Here is a 20170-nt window from a genome sequence, read left to right as displayed (position 1 = left end):
ATATAGTCAAACATAATAATTTTAGTTCCCAAATTGGTATTTATACAATATTTTTCCAAGAAACTATTTAAATGTAGAGTTACCATATAATTTAAAGTTCAGTTATTAGTCAATGTATTTCTATTGTCATCAAAGACTGTAAATAGTCAATGAAGATTCGTTATAACTTCTAGTTAATAACCATTTGCTTACAATATTTGTGCACTGATTTACTACTAATTGATTACTTAATTTTCTTAAGCTTTGACAAATTCAATATTTTTAGGATCTCCTAATTCTCAAACCAGGCACCAATGATTGACATCCTGTTTTCTTGCCTTCCTCAAGATACTTTTATTAATTCTATCCATACTGTCTTCTATTGCAAATCAAAAAGAATATTTAGTTTAAAGGAAAAATGAAATCCAAGGAGATAAAGTACAGCTCACAATCAAGTATAATCACATAATATCTTGCTGAGAATTTGGAAAATCTTTGATAGTGAAGATAGGGAAAACTGTGTAAGAGACTTGTCAGTGATAACTTTAAAATGATGTTAATATAACATGAGAGGTTGTTTTATTAGCTAATAACTTTTTTTACTTCTCAGATAAATTTTCCTCACAAATTTTATTTATTATCTATGCTCATCAGTCAGCTTACTAATGAATACATTTGGATATTAAAATATTAAATTCATTTTTTGTTGACTTATTATGAATAGTGAAATATCTTACCAGCAAGAAGACAGAACTTCTGAAAAATACATGGCAGCATCAGTGCATAAATATCTGTAATGTTGTAAGGACATGTATGGATGGAATATTATAAATGTCTGACTCTCCTTTGCCTTGCACTTTCTGTACTCCTTTCTACCTATGCAAAATTAATATAAAACACTAGCAAATTAGTGTTCTCCACTCCGTTACACCAGTGGTAGTGTCTTACACCCACCATTCATTCTCTCTGAACCAGCGTGAAAGACTCCCTAACATATTTAGCAGTGGAGTGTGAGGCGCAAAGGGCCATATCCTCTGGCTCTGGTGAGATGTGCTCAGTGCAAGATGAATGGGGGACAACATTTTTAAATTCCTTTGTTCCTGGAGCAAACCAGAGGCTGGTCATAACTTGAAGAAGCTAGAAGGCTGGGTTAGGGTTAGGCCTGGCGGCCCATGATTAAGGGGCTGTTCCTGAAGCAGGGGAATTCTGGGAGGCCTTCTCTGTGCTTCTTTCATGTGATGTACTGAAAACTCTATTAAAATGGTAAGCTATCGTTTTAAATGTTCAGGGGATTTTCCTGGTCCTACTTGCAGACTAGGGGGATCTGTAGGGAAAATTATGATTGGAGTTCGGCTGCAGAGAGCCAGCTAACAGTAAGATAGAGTGGGTTGTGCCTCTCTATTTTAGGGAGCAGCTGGCTTTGTCTCTCTCTGATTTGGGGTTCTTGTGTGTTACCATTCTGAATGCTAAACAATAAAGTAGTGTTACATTGCCAATGTCCAGCAAAAGTATTTTATGTTCTTGTTAGAGTTATCAATTAATCACAGTTAATGCCTGCAATTAACTGAAAACAAAATTAATGTGTTAATCACATACCTGTGGGTGGGGAGGGAAGCCCCAGCCTGCAGCAGGGTGGACAGCGGGACATGCCCAGAGCTGGGCTGGAGCCCCATGCCCCGAGTGGGAGTGAAGCCCCAAACCTATCTTTGAAAATATAGGAACCCCAATAAATATTTAAATAAATGGCATTCTAATATTGTTTAATAGTGCAATTAATTGTGATTAATTTTTTTAATTGCTTGACAGCCCTAGTTTTTAATCCAACTTTTCTGTTTGTATGCCACGAACATAAAACATTCTTCCTCTGCTATGCCTCCTGTACCAGGGCTGTGATGGAAGATGTCCTAGTGACTCATGGTGGAGCTACACTCTAGGAGCATCCTCAGGTGACAATCTTCCTGAGCAGGGACCAGGATATGGTCCTATTAGGTCTAGAAATGATATTGCCTTAGTGATGAAATGATGAGAGAAGTATCATAATGCTATTGATGGGGAAATATTCTCTAGTACTCAATGAACTGATAACTCCAAATCTTTAGTTTTACCCAATGACAAATGAAAAATGCACAGACAACCCATTCATTTCAATAGCACAGTTTATGGAGTAAGGTATTACACAGTGTGAGTAAAGGGGATAATCTGGATCTGTATTGCTGCAGTAACACTGCCAGAGGAAACAGATTTTGAAGCCACCTATGGAGTCCAAAATTGATTAAATGTTCAACAAGACAAATTGTACTTGTAACTCTGCTCTGTCTGTGTTGAGAGCCAGAAATGAATGGCCTGACCATGGAGTATGAATTTAACAAAATGCTAGAGGTCAGTGCATTCTCAATCTCCTTGTTTTCCTCTGTTTGCATATTCAGCATGTATCTCATGAATATGTGATTTCAGAATCAGGATCTGTGCAAATTCTTTGAAAATATTAATATTATTTCATTGAATAAAGCCAAATTTACAATACTAATGACATTTTCATACCTATACATATACTTTGTGCATTTGAGAGATTCTACTGTCTTGTTTTAATCCATCATATTATATAGGAAAAATATGATAGAATTGTACTTATCTTCCATGTTGTGGGACTGAATATACAAAAATCATGTGCTATTTATATAGGACAGACATATAGTCAGATAAAAATGTCATAATTTTACAAGAAGTTTTGAAAATTAGGAAAGGCATTAGGCATAATACCATTTTATTGAAAAGTAGACTTCATAATCATATGTCTAGTGAACATAGATTTTCCACAGGTTTGGGAGATTTTACCAGTTCTATCAGGATTCTCCTTATACAAAGGAGTCCCATTGACTTCAATGAGCTTTGGATCAGACCCCATATGTGTGTGTATATATATATATATATATTACATACATACACTGTATATATATTCATTCTTGCAAATAAATGTTAAGTGCAACCACTGGAATTACAAAAGCTGGACAAATACTGCAAAAGGCAGTTATTCATGGGTGTTCATTCATTTACTTTCCCATGTGCTACTTTCATGGAATACAAATTTGCCAAAATATCAGACATTACAGAAGATTTTTAAATAGTTGCAGAAAGCTCATTTTGAATTTGTAGTTGTATTTGTATCACAGACATGACTCTAAGAGTTCTGCTCATCCGATAAAGTATCAGAAACATGTGTGACCTAAGTGTCCAAGCAGATTATGAATGGAGAGCAAAATTCTCTGCTCTTGTAAATAGACAGAACTCCCGTTGAAGTCACCAGCAAAGAATTTACCCCATAGTGAGTAATTTGTTAAATAATATTGAACAATGAACACATTTGCGGAAATTGGGACCTATTCACGGACAGCTAAAAAAATTAAAAAATATATATTTAACACATAACTTGGTTTGCTATAAATAGTTCAGCCACTTTACTAATTACACTAATGCTATTAAAGTATTATATTCTCTATCTTTTTAATACTATCCAATTTTGCAGTATGCTATAACAATACCATTGAAGAAGTGGTGAATGATCTGTGAACTATTATTAATAAGTTACCTTAATTATTATGGATATAAAAAGGACCTTTCTAGAAAACTGTATACTAGGAAAAGTCTGTCAGCTGTGTATTTTTAATATCACCTGCACAATATCAGCACAACTCACAAAGGTTTATATTTTTCCTAACTCTTGCTACAAAGATAAAAATTCAAAACATTCACAAATGAAATTATAAAACATACAATACACTAAATCAAAATTCTGTAAAAATAAGGTGTTCTGCCCCTCACCTCCAAAAAACTAACATTCTGAAGTACAAAATTAAATGTAAAGTTATAATATGCATTCTATATGCATGTTACAGGTTCTGCATTTTATTAGGACGTGGCTTTGGATCCATTTCCATGCCTTGAGTAAAATATGCTGCTGTAATCAATGGTTGGGGAAAACTCACTTTTTGTAAATACTGATTTCATAGGGCGAATCTAGCTCCTAATCTTCTATTCACTTCACTGTATGTGTAGTTACTATAGATTTACTAAATGTCTGTGATAAACCTTCAAAGATTTATATTATATTAATTTGGGATAATGTCCCTTTAACCAGAAAATATTCGGATAACACTTTCTAGGGGAGGAGCGTTGAATTGTACATCAAGAATGTATACACTTCTTTTGAGGTCCAGAAGGAGGGGAGAGACAGACCAGTTGAAAGTCTCTGTGTGAAGATAAAACTGGCTGCAAATCTGAAGATATAAGGCAATTTGGGAGAAAGTGATCATGAGATGATAAGATGTTGTAATTCCAATGAAATGAAGGAGTGATAGCAACAGAATAAGGACAAAAGACTTTAACAAACTCATACAGCTGGTAAGTAAGGTCACATGGGAAGAAAATGTAACAGTACATCTACATAGCAGCTAGACTCCTGTGGCTGGCTGTGCCAGCCAACTTGGGCTCGCAGGACTCAGGCTGTGGGGCTGTGTCATTACTGTGTAGACTTCTGGGCTCCAACTGGAGCCCAGGCTCTTGCACCGTGGGGGTGGGAGTGTCCTAGAGCTCAGGCTGCAGCCCAAGCCCAGAAATCTACATAGCAATGAAACAGCCCTGCAGCCCAAGCCACGCTAGCCCAAGTCAGTTGGCATGGGCCAACCGTGGGTTATTTTTGTTGTGTAGACATATCCTAAGGGGAAAAAAGTTCAGGAAAGCTAGCAGTTTCTCCAGGAGACAATATTAAAGGCACAAAAGTGAACTATCCCCACGGGAATGAAAGAAAGGAAGACTAGTAAGAGGAAAACAAGATTCCATCAGGAGCTCTTTAATTGCCTTAAAATTGAAAAGGAATCCTACAAAATCTGGAAACATGGTCAAATTGCTAATTATGATTATAAAAGAATAGCATAAGCATTAAGGGACAAAATCAGAAAGGCTAAAGCACAAAATGAGATGCACCTAGCAAGGGGCATAAAAGGAACTAAGAAGAGGTTCTATAAATACATTAGGAGCAAGAGAAGGGAGAGCTAATAGTAGACAATACCAAGAAAAATAAGGCATTTAATGCCTTTTTTGCTTCAGTCTTCTCTAAAAAAGTTAAATGTGACAGATGCTTAAACAATTAACGAGGCGGAATGAACACACGCGAGAATAGGGAAAGAACAGGTTAAAGAAAAGAAATAATCCTTTAGATAAATTAAATGTATTCAAGTCAGCTGGTGCTGACAAAATTAATCCCAGGGTATTTAAGGAACTAGCTGAAGCAATCTCAGAAAAATAATGATTATCTTCAAGAACTCCTGGAGACTGAAGGGGGACCTGATAAGTCTTCAAATATATTAAGAGTGGTTATAAAGAGGATGATGATCAATTGTTCTCTGTGCCCAAAAGTAATGGGCTTAATCCACAGAAAGGGAGATTTAGGTTAGATATTGAGATTTTTTTTTCTAACTATAAGGACAGTTAAATAGTGGAATAAGTTACCATGGGTAATTGTGGAATCTCTGTCACTGGAGATTTTTTAAGAACAGGTTAGACAAGCACCTGTCAAGGATGGTCTAGATATGCGTGTCATGTCTCAGCCTGGGGGACTGGACTAGATGACCTGTTGAGGTCACATCTAAACCTATATTTCTATGATTCTGAGACTCTGATCCTAGAAACTGACCCACACAGAGATAAGGGTCTGTCCTTGCAATGCTTTGTGGGATTGAAACTTAAAACAGAGTATCTCAGCCATTCATTAGAATCATATCTGAACACATGTGTACATATAGAGATGTTTCTAGATGTAATATCTCAGATTTACAAACTGCTCTACTAATAACGTGAGGAAAAAATGTACTTAGCCAAATAAAATTTAGTTAAATTAATATTACACTCACTCACTCCTGGATTCACAATCTATTCTGATAATTTATGGAAAAGCTTGTTACAGCACCAAAATATTGTTGTACTGCCATAATGCTAGAACTGAATCATTTTTATTGCTTATAGCATGAGGTTGTGAGTCATGAATTACGGATTATATCCCAACTCTGCTGTTGACTCAATGTATGAACTTGGGCGAGTCCAGAAGCACATGAGACATAGCATGTCTAATGTGTAAACGCAAACACGCTGACTGTGCAGACAAAGTGGATAATTATTCACGTGAATTAACAGCACAGCTCACCACTTGCATGCACAATTTGAGCTGCATGAGCAAATTAGGTGCACAGTTGCATGCACACAATTTTAAAAATCAGCCCCATTATCTGAAAATACTGTAGACAATCTTTTCCCCAAAAAAACCCTAACTATAGCAGACACCAGACACCATTCTAGAAGGAATTAGAAACCCAGGTTATCTCGCACATTCTTCAACAGAAAAGAATTCTCCTTGTTCTCCATCTGTTTTTTCCCTAATCATTTTAGTTTTTTGATATTAATCAAGAGAAAAAAATATATAGAGAGAAAATATGTAAGGTGAAATTTTCAAAAGTGCTCAGCATTGCCCCAACTCTTCTCCCATTGATGTCAGTGACATGTTATTTAAAGATAATATTTCTCTATGAAAAGGATTTGTAAATTGACACAAGGACCAGATTCAAACTATGCTGATTTGCACGAACTGTGGCCCTAGATTTAATTATAGTGCCAAGAATATTACCTTTCAGAGCATGTCTGAAAGCTGCCTTCTTTCAGACAATACACATGTGCAGTGTTAAATTTTCCTAGGAAAAATGTGTCCGTTTCTAGAGGCTTGTGTTAGTTATAGCCAAATTCTCTTTGAAGATTGAGAATATACAAAGGGGAAACCTGATGCAATATTCATATTTACATTTCCTAATAAAACCATTTCCTTGCAGCATATTGTCCTACTTTACACTAATCTTCTTTAATGTAAGTCCAAGTCAAAAAGAGGATTTTTGAATATCAGTTTCAGATTATGCTTTTGCTCTAGATGCTGGGTTTGTGTATTGATGATCACCAGGTAACAATCACAGAGTAAGTAATTGGCCATGGGTTGGTTTAGCAGTTTCCAGAATCATTAGTGCTGAACATTTTCAAATTCCCAAAAGTTTGACAAAAAAGGGACAATATTTTTGTTAAAATGACTGAAAAATTCTTCCCATTTTTGTAACCCGCTGTACTGCTCTTCCTGGATGATAATCATCTGTATTTCTAAGGTGCAACTCCTAGATTTTGAGTAGGACTCTGATTCATTAGTGTGCAAACAAGAGTCTAAAAGGTTGTTAGCATTCAAAAAGGCCAGTTAAATCATACAGAACTGTGTACTTCATATGCTCAACATGAATATGCTCAGTATAACAGGACAGATTTAAATGTTAAAAAGACATTAACCGCTTGAGCCAAAGCCCATTTAGATCAATGCCCTTCCATTGACTTCAGTAGGCTTTGGATCAGGCATGTAGAGATACATCAATTAAGGCCTTGGCTTAAGTAAATACTTAATTATTTCTGTCCTCTAAACCAAAGGAGATTACATATTACCACCTTTGGACCTAAATGTAATTACCAAGATATTTGCAAGTAGTGTTATTTTACAAGTCTATGAGGCACGGTTACTACTTCAGTAAAACTGTCCTCTAAGCAGCATGATGCCAATCTTGCAAACACTCATGATCTTAACTCTACTATGTGATTTCTGATTGTTTTAATGTGCTCACTACCGTAGCAAAGTTAAACACTTGCATAAGTGTTTGCAGGATCGGGGCCTATGTATATGCATTAAAATGTACAGGCTGGACACAGTTGCTAAGTCCATTCTGAAGTCTGGTGATCCTTTTTTCTTCTCCTCTGTACTTTCTTTCATATTCCCTTAACCTATATGTGAATGTGCTTGTTGTACTTGAATGGCAGACTAAATACCCTAATTTTTTTTTTTTTTAACATTTCATTAAACTACCATTGCCTTAACTTCCTGATTCCTTGTAATCTGGCTTCTTCCCCCTCCAATGTATTGCAAAAAAGTAAAATGGTTCTAGAGCTGTGTCTGTGCTAGACAACTGAATATCTGGTAACTGAAAAAGTGGAATAATACTGGTGTAACTACAACAGTACAGTGTGTTCAGACAAAGCCATCCTCCTTTGGGTGCAGCTTTGCCACGTCTATTCTTATACTGCTGTTGCACCGCCCCTGAGGTACTTCTTCCAGTCATCCTGGGTCTTCTCTCTGAAGCAGCACCTATTGGGAGAGTTTTAAAGGCATTTAGATTGTGTGAGAGAAGAGGTTGAATTCCCTAGGAAACTTCATATGTCTTCAGATGCTGGTGTACTTTCCTAGACCTTTCTTTCAAAATAGAGGTCAGGCTGACTGCTCAGTTCTTGCTCCTATCTCATCAAGAAAGATCTCTGCTGAAGCTTCATAAAGGCAGTTGCAAGGCCTTTGAGAAGGCTACCCGGAAAAGGTACGGGGTGTTCTGGAAGTAGTTGAGAAAGCCAGAAGCTGAGGTCAATAGCCAACAGATTTTTAGCTGCAGTGCCAGGCACTCATCATACACAGTGTCACTGAATGTCTCATCTGTCTTTGCTATACTTTATTAATGTATCAGGGTGGAGGGAGCTAACTATTCTTGGAGTTTATTGGTTCTATATATGACAACTCAACCCTAAATCACTCCACTGCAAAATTACTTACATTTATAGAGTGATTCTTATTCCCTAGGATGCCGAAGTACTGTACTTTTCATTTGAAAATTATTAAGGATTCACTTCCTCCGGCACTGAAATGCAGCTGTCTCTGGAGCACAATCAAGTAACTATAGCACAGGAAAACAGGTAAAAACTTTGTCACAACATTTTAATAACTATTCATATAGCAAATGATAAGATGATACCATTTCCTTGACAGCTTTTATCTTGTATTTCTCCATGTTAATAGCATGGAGTACATTAATATTAATATGGAACTGGACTGTTTCTACAGCATGTAATATTAGGAATGCTAATAGTAGCTATTCATCTAGGGGGATTGGGTTGAAAATCAGAAAAATGCTGATGAAACATCTTATGAAATTACTTGGAGTTTTGTTCTGCAGAGTTTATTGCTCCCATGCAAAAAGGACTACCAAATAAATGAGGTTCATAGTTTTAAGAGGGTAGTGATGCTTGATGTTAAGTGATGCTTATAGTAAGAACTCGTAAAATATTTTCTTGATAAAGTGACCAAGAACAGAGAGTGGATATTGTTTTGTATGGTGTTGATCAAGCAAACCATTGATTCTTCCTACAGTGATTTTTATGCATTACAAATTAATGGTGTGAAAAGTTCAGCAATGAATCTTTGGGAATAATAAATAGGAGTTATCTGCATTGCTGATAATGATCTGATAAAAAAAATAAATCTATTTAACAGACACATTTGGGTCCAGCAGTTCATAAGAGAAGCAACTAGGGGGATGAGGCAGAGGCAGTTAAAAATAAGCTATTTTATTTTGTTTTCTAATCAAATGTTTTGAAAACATTAGGGCAGATTTGCCGGGGACATCATGGGGTGTCTCCAGGAGGCACAGAGCTGGCATAACTGGCTCCTATGCCACCTTCCCCACAGCCGCCAGTTCCTAGATTGAGGAATAGGAGGAATGGCCAAAATGAACTGTATTCTCACTATGCACACCTGGCACAGTTTCTTAGAGACTTCTGCCAGCGGGCATACTTTAGAGAAGCTCCAAGTCTATTCTTACCGATAGCGGGGCTAAATGGATAGTCTGACAGCTATAACTGACAAACACAGTGAAGGAAAGAATCTGGCCCATTAACTCTCTCCATTTACTTTGATATTTCCACATATGCTTGTACCTTATTAATGTATCCTTGTTTCTTTAAAGGAAGTTGCTCACCAGTGTACTATGATTAGGACACACATTCCTGGGGACCTTTCCACAGACAAAGGCAAATCTTTGCCACTGAATGAGTATCTTGCTTTTCATCTGAAAGCCTACATACTTGAAATATTAACTTCAGTAGTTTAATTGCAAGAATGTAGGGGGAATTCAAAGATAAGGCTGTTTGCCAATAGCATTCCAAAGAGATGTTTCCCTGACCCCAGCACAATTAAAAAATGTTTCAATTTATTTTTGAGCAGGGATTAATAACGGTCCAGCTCCCACAATGCTTTGTAGAACAGGATGGCAAGCAATGAGAAAATACAAAGTTTTCCTAGGAGAAAAAGATTTCCCCTTTAAATATTCCTCGGGTTAGACTTTCCCTTCAGACTCCTAGTTAAGAGAGAATTAAAAAACAAAAACTAGACAAAAGAGATATTGTGCTCCTGAGACAGCTCTTTCCACCATCTCCCAACAGTGTCTATGTGTAGCTGACCTCCTTTGAAGGCTGTTTAGACATGCTAGCTCCTAAATGAAACCCAAAAGGTCACACCTGAAAATACAGGTTTCCTTTGTCCTGAAGCTTCTATGACTATCAAGCATTTCTTCTATGCTGCAGCCTTCTTTCTTTCTAGGACTAGTCTCTTGAATTGTGGCGACCTGCTAGGGTTTTTGGCCTCCTGCTGACAGGGCCGACTCCAGGCACCAGCGGAGGAAGTACATGCCTGGAACGGCATTCTGTCCATTCTTGGGGCGGCACAGTCTGGGCGGCTTTATTTTTTTTTTTTTTTTTTGCGCTTCGGCAGTTCGGGCAGCAGTCCGAGTGGCTTTTTTTTTTTTTTTTTTTTTTTTTAATTTTTATTGTTTTTGCTTGGGGCGGCAAAAATGGTAGAGCCGGCCCTGCTTGCTGATATTATGAAGGAAAGCAGGGCAAAGTCAAGTATTATCTGTCCCTAGCGGTGACATTCTTTCCTCTTACAAGATTCCTGTTCCATTATTAAAGTGGGTAAAGAAAATAATGCTTTCTATGTCTCCTCCAAAGAAGTCAGTACTGGCTGTAGGGACTTCAATCACTTTTTCCCAGTCTTTACAGTGCAGAGTTTTTTCAGTTCATTTAAGATGAGCAAGAGGTGTTACTAAATCGCACCCTATTATGACTGGCTCCTTTTATTCCCCATCTATCAGAAATTCTCAGATTAGCTGTAGTTTCAAACATCCCCCGCCTGTATCCTCCCCTGTGTTTTATCAAAAAAAGCAACAGAGGGTCCTGTGACACCTTTAAGACTAACAGAAGTATTGGGAGCATAAGCTTTCATGGGTAAGATGTCTTGCATCTGAAGAAGTGAGGTTCTTACCCACGAAAGCTTATGCTCCCAATACTTCTGTTAGTCTTAAAGGTGCCACAAGACCCTCTGTTCCTTTTTACAGATTCAGACTAACATGGCTACCCCTCTGATACTGTGTTTCATCAGTTTCCATTGACACTGCACTGAAAGGCATACAGTTAAAAAGAAAAAAAAACACTTTCTATTAAAAATGTTTCACATTTTTGTTAGTGTAAAGGTTGTGAGAAACCACCTCTTAATATGAAGAATTTTGTCAACTCTTGGCAAACTGACCCTTTCAGGGGAAAAATTGACAAGAAGCAACTAACAATTTCTGTCCCATAAATTTTATAAGTGTACGTCAAAACCAACTTCTTAAATTCCAATCCGAAACTAAGCAAAAGCTCAACCAATCTGGTTTCAGATCTGGATATTCTACAGAAACTGTTTTGAGTAGAAGTGTTCAATGATCTTATGACGGATAAAGATCAATGTCCATGTTATTCATCAGCTGTCTTCAATACCATTGAGTATGAGTTTTTTGTAGATGAAGTCCCTCTTTTAAATGTATTCTTTTAAAGATATCCCTCAAGGTGCTGTGGGGCTCAGTCACTCATCTGCCATGAGGACCTTCTCTTATAAAATGCCTCTGGGCTCTGTCTTCACATTCCTCCTGTTCAAAGACTGCATGAGGGCTAGTGAAGAGACATGGATCACAGTGTCTTCTGTATGATGATAAACTACAGGTCTCTCTCTTCTTGTCTGACACAGCTGGTTCAGTGGAATGACTTATTCAGTGTCTGACTAGGGTCGAGGATTGGATTATACTGAAGCCAGCCAAGATTAAGGTAATGTTAATGAGTTCCAACCATATTACAGAGGCTACATCAGAACTCCATTTGAAAGGGAGTGCCTCCTGTTTTGTACATATTATTAAAAATGTGGGGCTCATGTTAAGGTCTCATTTGCTTCTGGATTGCTCAGGTAGCAACTTGGGCCAAGAGTTCTTGTTTCCATCTGTCCATTCTGAAAAGCGGATGCTTTAGGATGGAGGCCTTGCTACAGTTATCCATGCCTTTGGCACCTTAAGGCTAGACTACTGTAATGAACTCTACATCATGGAACTTTGGGACCAGCAAGAAACTTAAGTTGGTGCAGAATGTGTCTGCTTGACTTGTAAACAGTGCTTCATACAGACAGCACATCACATCAGTGTACCATAGTCTCTACTGGCTTTTGCTTAGTTTCGGATTGGAATTTAAGAAGTTGGTTTTGACGTACACTTATAAATCCTAAATGGTTTAGGTCGGACCTGGTTAACATAAGCATGGTTTTTCCCTCTGAGTGATACCACCAAAGCTGTAATGACCTATCGGTGCGTGGTTTAAAAGAGAGCAGATGATCTTGGGGCATATCCCAGGAGGGCTCCTTGATTCTGGAACACTGTCCCCCCCTTGGTTTAATAGAGCCTAGACTTACTGGGTTTTGAGGTGTACTGCAAGACTCATGTATTCCTCCTTCCTCAGGATTTTGCTGAGAGGATGGGTTGAAGAACATGGGGTGACTCAGTGTAGAGAAAGAACAGGAGTACTTGTGGCACCTTAGAGACTAACAAATTTATTAGAGCATAAGCTTTCGTGGATTACAGCCCACTTCTTCGGAGGCATATAGAGTGGAATAAATATTGAGGAGATATATATACACACATACAGAGAGCATAAACAGGTGGGAGTTGTCTTACCAACTCTGAGAGGCCAATTAAGAGAAAAAAAACTTTTGAAGTGATAATCGAGATAGCCCAGTACAGACAGTTTGATAAGAAGTGTGAGAATACTTACAAGGGGAGATAGATTCAATGTTTTTAATGGCTCAGCCATTCCCAGTCCTTATTCAATCCTGAGTTGATTGTGTCTAGTTTCCATATCAATTCCAGCTCAGCAGTCTCTCGTTGGAGCCTGTTTTTGAAGTTTTTCTGTTGTAATATAGCCCGCAGGTCTGTCATTGAATGACCGGACAGGTTAAAGTGTTCTCCCACTGGTTTTTGAGTAGTATGATTCCTGATGTCAGATTTGTGTCCATTAATTCTTTTGCGTAGAGACTGTCCGGTTTGGCCAATGTACATGGCAGAGGGGCATTGCTGGCACATGATGGCATATATCACATTGGTAGATACAATACCCACCTGCTGAAGTGAAAAAACAGATTGACAGAGCCAGACGAGTACCCAGAAGTCACCTCCTACAAGACAGGCCCAACAAAGAAAATAACAGAACACCACTAGCTGTCACCTTCAGCCCCCAACTAAATCCTCTCCAGCGCATCATCAGAGATCTACAACCTATCCTGAAAGATGATCCTTTACTCTCACAGATCTTGGGAGACAGACCTGTCCTCACTTACAGACAACCCCCCAACCTAAAGCAAATACTCACCAGCAACCACACATCACTGAACAAAACCACTGACCCAGGAACCTATCCTTGTAACAAAGCCCGATGCCAACTCTGGCACATATCTATTCAAGTGACATCATCATAGGACCTAAACACATCAGCCATACCATCAGGGGCACGTTTACCTGCACATCTACCAATGTGATATATGCCATCATGTACCAGCAATGCCCCTCTGCCATGTACATTGGCCAAACAGGACAGTCTCTATGCAAAAGAATTAATGGACACAAATCTGACATCAGGAATCATACTACTCAAAAACCAGTGGGAGAACACTTTAACCTGTCCGGTCATTCAATGACAGACCTGCGGGTGGCTATATTACAACAGAAAAACTTCAAAAACAGGCTCCAACGAGAGACTGCTGAGCTGGAATTGATATGGAAACTAGACACAACCAACTCAGGATTGAATAAGGACTGGGAATGGCTGAGCCATTACAAACATTGAATCTATCTCCCCTTGTAAGTATTCTCACACTTCTTATCAAACTGTCTGTACTGGGCTATCTCGATTATCACTTCAAAAGTTTTTTTTTTCTTACTTAATTGGCCTCTCAGAGTTGGTAAGACAACTCCCACCTGTTTATGCTCTCTGTATGTGTGTATATATATCTCCTCAATATTTATTCCACTCTATATGCATCCGAAGAAGTGGGCTGTAATCCACGAAAGCTTATGCTCTAATAAATTTGTTTGTCTCTAAGGTGCCACAAGTACTCCTGTTCTTTTTCGGATACAGACTAACACGGCTGCTACTCTGAAACCTGTCAGTGTAGAGAGTTGCATCTGGGAGGTGAAGAATGTTATTTTCAATATTTACAGAGGCGTCTCTAGCTATTTGATACTTTAAAGCAATTTAAATAAATAAACAAAATGTATTATGAAAACTATCTATGTTGATGATCCACCTCATGCCATATACTGTTTTAAGATGCACAGTCTAGCAGTCTAATGTTGTAATGTTTTAAAAATAATAATTCTTTTAATGCAGGAAGAAAATAAGATGCTCCTGACATGATGTACATTGCAGATGATACTTACCATTTATGAATTAAGTCCATAAATAAATTATTTAAATTGGGCTGAATGCATGAATAATTCAAGGTAGGTTAGTATAAATTATGCATTTCTACAATAGATACTTTTAAAATCTCAGGAGCCATCTTACAGTTCTTTGCAGGCACATCATCATCCAAATTGGCAGCTCAGTTAAAGCTCTTTTTTTTTTTTTTTTTAAACTCAACAACAGTGCTGCTGATTTCAAAACAATAATTCTTTAATAGATTTTAAAAGTTACCAATAGAACATACATTGAATTTCATACACAGTAGAGGAGGCAATTGTGCTCTATAGCAGGACATACCCTAACTTTTGCATTAAAAAGTATCACATTCCAGTAGGATAAAGAATGGGGCAACAGGCTACAGTTCTTCTGAAACAGAAAAAAATGCAAGAGCAAGCATCTGCCAATGTTGTGCCATGAGGAGCTGACTGTTCAAAGTTGCAAGGATAAAAGAAAACCAATACTGGAAATGGAAAAGGAGAAGAGCAACCAATGCAGAATACTCAAAATAAGCTACAGCTTGCAAATATAAGATAAAGTGTTTTGGTTTTGTTAAAGCAAACTAATCAATGTCGGCTAGAGGAGTTAAAGGGAGTAAGAAAGGTATTTGTTTCTTTCCAAATATCGGGGGAGGGGGGGAGGGGATTTGAAGGGGATGGAATTAATGACGACTCTTAATCCTGTTTAGGATAGATCTAAAGCCTGCTAAACTCAATGGAAGTCTTTGGATTAGGCCTTTAAATCAAAGTATAGAATGCTAAAAATTAGTATGGAAAGAAGATGCTGCTTAAAAGAAAGGCAGAAAGTGAATTTAATCTTCACAACACCTTTAAAAAGTGAGTATTATTGACTTTAATTGTAGTTGTGGGTTCTCAAGTCCATTGTGGGTCCTTTGAATCAGAGGAAAAACAGAAAATCTTCCAAGAGACTACACAGAAAACTAGGTCTGGAATTTAGGAGTGCCTGCTTCCAAGTTCTGAACTTGATCTATTATCAGAATAGGAGGGATATCAGGGGGGAGGGATAGCTCAGTGGTTTGAGCATTGGCCTGTTAAACCCAGGGTTGTGAGTTCAATCCTTGAGGGGGCCACTTGGGGATTTGGGGCAAAATCAGTACTTGGTCCTGCTAGTGAAGGCAGGGGGCTGGACTCAATGACCTTTCAAGGTCCCTTCCAGTTCTAGGAGATGGGATATCTCCACTAATTATTAGGCCACACTGTCAAAATATGAGTATTCCAAGCTCATGTTGAAAGGGAATTAGTATTTACCATGTTAAAATGTTCAGCTTCATACAGTAGAAATGGGGAGATAAAAAAGAAGGAAAAACTTGTTCCTGGTAGAAACTCTAGAAATTCTTTGCTATGTCTAACTTGAGTTACAAATTCACTTTTAGCAATTAAACTGTAAGAATAGCTGTTTTTAGAATTACTAGAATGCACGTTTTTGCCAGAAATTTAACCTATGCCACATCATGGTGAATATGAGAAAAATGAACTTCACACTAAAATGCAGTGAAGAGCAAATACTATGAAGAGCATTAAATAAACTTTATATAAATAAATTTTAGTGATGTAGCAACTACATACCCTTATCTGAATCAACTTTTTGGGAGACCTGTCTCATAAGCAGATGGGGACCATTTACAACACTTAGGCCTGGTCCACACTACGAGTTTAGGTCAAATTTAGCAGCATTAAATCCAATTAAGCCTGGACACGTCCACACGACGAAGCCCTTATTTTTCCGACTTAAAGGGCCCTTTAAACTGGTTTCTTTATTCCACCTCCGACGAGGGGATTAGTGCTAAAGTCGGCCTTTGCGGATCAGATTTCGGGTAGTGTGGATGGAATTCGACGTTATTGGCCTCCGGGAGCTACCCACAGTGCTTCATTGTGACCACTCTGGACAGCACTCTCAACTCAGATGCACTGACCAGGTAGACTGGAAAAGCCCTGCGAACTTTTGAATTTTATTTCCTGTTTGCCCAGCGTGGAGAGCACAGGTGAGCACGCAGAGGGAGTTGGTACTGGAAGAAGCTATAACCTGACTAAAACAATAAGAAACAAGCTGTCCAATATGTAGCTCTTCAATATAAAGGCTGTCTGCATATGGCAATGGCACACCTTACTACAGTTGTGGCAAGTAAGAGAAAACTAGAACAAATACGCACACCCAACTAGAGCTGGGTGGGAAGGCTATACATTTTCACCAAAAAATTTAATTTGAATAGAAACATTTTTATGTTGTTGAAAATTCACAGAATTTTTCAGTTTTTTCAATGAAACAACCATCTTTTTTGTTTTTCTCCCTCTGTCTCTCCCTTTCCTCCCCCTTTTTCCATTAGAAAAGGGAACAAAAGAAAGTAAGGGAGGGAATAAGGGTAAGAAAGAGAACACCAATTACTTTTCTGTTTTTCTCTGAAAGAACAAACAAACAAAACAGAAAAACTTTGACCAAAGCAAAAAATTTTATTGTAGTCCAAATTCCATTTTTCATGAAAAAAAAAAAAAAAGTTGACAGATTCTACATAGAAACAGAAGATTAGGACTGAGGACAACTAGTAAGAACGTTCATGAAAATACAAGAAATTGATCACGGGGCACACATCTACCTAATTTGAATAGATGAACCCAGCTTAATAATAAACTTGACTTTTATACATTGTAGTGCCATCCATCTGAGAATCTTAAAGTCATTTACAAATACAATGAATTTAGCCTGACGCCAAAACTTTGGGGCAAGTATGGTTGTCTCTAATGCCCTTTGGTACTTAGAAGTTAAATGACCTGGCCAAAGTCACACACAGTCTATGACAGAGCGGAGGATAAAACACAGAGCTCATGACTCCTTTTGCTGTGCATGACCCCCAGGATTTTGTTTCAACTCACTGTTCCTGAGGAAGGAGATAAACACCGTATCAATACAGCATCTGAGGAAACAGTAAGACTAGCTTATAAGAAAAGCAAAAAATACAAATATACAAATAAACTAACAACCAAAAGGGGGGGGGGGGAAAAAGACATACTGAATCATTTTTGAAAATTGTCTAAGAGATGGGCCCAAAATCAGAACCATGTTTCTTCATATTTCTGAACAATCGAAGTCTGAAAACAAATGGGACTTGGTTACAAAATAACTTTTGATTTTGGCTTTGATTTAACAGAGCAAAACCTAAACCTTTCCCATTATTTTTCTCTTTCAGTCTTAAAGAATGTTAGGTTTGAACTCTTGCTAAATGCTAGGGGTTAGGATTAAATAGGAACAGGATCTGCACCACCTGTAGTATTGGTTTTGCAAAACTGAAACATCCTAAAGTCTTGCCCGGTCTTATAAATTACACTACCCTTTTTAACAGTTCAGATCTAAAATGCTACAACTTACAACAGCATTGCCATACGGTTCCAGGCCCTTACTACAGAATACTATAGTATGTTGTTAAAAGGTTACCTCTTGAATTAACTTATTCTCAAGAGTACTGTAGGTATATAATGTCACTATCTGGAAACCTGAATTCCTAACCATCATCCCATCATAATGGATGGAAGACAATTGATTATTAAGTTAATAAGGATACATTGTACTGAGAGATATTATCGTTGGAGGAAGTCTGATAGTCCAAACGTTTATTTTCAAACATGTTTGCTTATAGTTAACAAAGCAAAACAGTTACAAAACTGTTGCTGTCTGAATTTTCTATTTGCTGAAAAAAACAAACAAAACGAAACAAAAAGCAATTTTTCAGAAAATGGAATATAAATTCAGGTAAATTAATATCCTTCTGGGAGAAAACAGATAATGATTTGTGGTTTGTATTTTAAGAGAATTAGGTTATTTGAATTAGCTACAGACAGTTTGTTTCTACAAACAGAGGGACCTAAAACTATTTCTCTTCTAATTATTTTGTTTGCTCGTCTCGTTTTCTTTTCATATTCAGTTTGCAATGAAATGTTACTGTGGAAGAATAAAAATAAACAGTTTTCTATAGATTTCTGTGGCTATGAAGCTTGGATGGAATAGAAAAAAAATGAAACTTATTATAGCAGATGCTGGCTATGAGATATATAGGGTTTCAGAACCTTTTTATAATAAACCCGGTTTTCAGATATTCATAACTTTTTGAAACAGCAATCTTTTGGGCTATAATTTTCCATTCCTTGTCTCTGACACAGGATTTGTTGGTTTTTGTTGTTAAGCAAAACCAACTCAAATTTTCTGATTTAAAGCAAAAGTGAAAAGAATAAAATGTTTCAGTTGTAAATTAAAAAATATATATATATATTGTTTAGGCGTCGAAGGTCCAGGATTAGTCTCCACTCACCAGGTTATTTTTGGATCAGAAAAAAATAGGAGTAAAATCCTTTTCTTCTGTACTGGCATGGGACCAGTTCAATGACTCCCAGCAGCAGAACATTATTTATTTCTTCTCATATAATGAGTTTGTGAGAAGGGCCCCTGAAGAGGGATGGGGAGTGAGGGTGGAGGGGTTGGATAGATAGGAAGAGATGTTGGCTCCTTCCCTGTTTGTCTCTAGAACCCACTTGTCTGAGATAATTAGCTGCCATGTTGGAAAGAAGGGGGCTAAGCGGTCACTTAACTGGTGGGATGTCACAGATGGTTGATGTGACTGGAACGGGGGTGGCTTCTCAGGTCCTTGACCGCACCTTCAGAACTGTTTGGTTGAAGGTGCATGAGAGGTAGCCCCTTGAGGAGTCATATGTCAGTGTTTGGTAGGGGGCTTCTGTTGACGGCACTGAATATCATAGTGCCGCTGGGCAGATTATTGTGATGGTCGGAATTATGGGGGAAGTTGGTATTTTCCTGGGTGTCTCTTTTGGCGCTGATGTGTAAATGCTGAGAGAGTGGAGAGTTGCTTGGGAATTCTTAAGGGAGTGTAGGGATTCATCTGTACACTCCATGAATAATTTGGGGCCCTCAAAGGGTAGATCTTCAACAGTGGTTTGTACTTCCTGAGGATACCTGGAGAGGTGCAGCCATGACACCCATCTCATGACTACGGCAGTCACAATGAAACAGCCAGAAGATATCTATAGAGTCCAAAGAGGCTTGCAAAGCTGTATGGGCCAAGAGGTGTCATTTGGATATGAATGCCTGGAGTTTTTCTTTTTTTGTCATCAGGGAGGTCTTGGCAGAATTCCTGTATTTTAGAATAGTTGAGGTAATTGTACTTAGCCACAAGATCATGGACAGGGAGAGCTATTTTGGAGGACAAGGCTGTGTACAGGATGTTGAGCAGTTTATGCTGTTCATCTGTCACTTCCTGCAAAAGGATCTTGAAGGAATCTGCAATCCTGTGAAACAAGTCCTGGAAGTGTTTGAAGTCATCGGCTGCATGATAGCCTCATCAGGGGAAGAAGAGAAGTGGAGTGATGGTGGAACTTCATCTTCCTGTTCTTCCTCCTCATCCTCTGTGGGGAGAGGTTTGGTCTCTGGTGATTGAGAGACTGATGGTGGTGAGCATGTCGGCCTCCTGCTT

The sequence above is a fragment of the Chrysemys picta genome, chromosome 5 (genome assembly GCF_011386835.1).
Source record: "Chrysemys picta bellii isolate R12L10 chromosome 5, ASM1138683v2, whole genome shotgun sequence".
In the NCBI taxonomy this organism is placed as follows: domain Eukaryota; kingdom Metazoa; phylum Chordata; order Testudines; family Emydidae; genus Chrysemys; species Chrysemys picta.
This window is presented reverse-complemented; position numbering follows the sequence as displayed.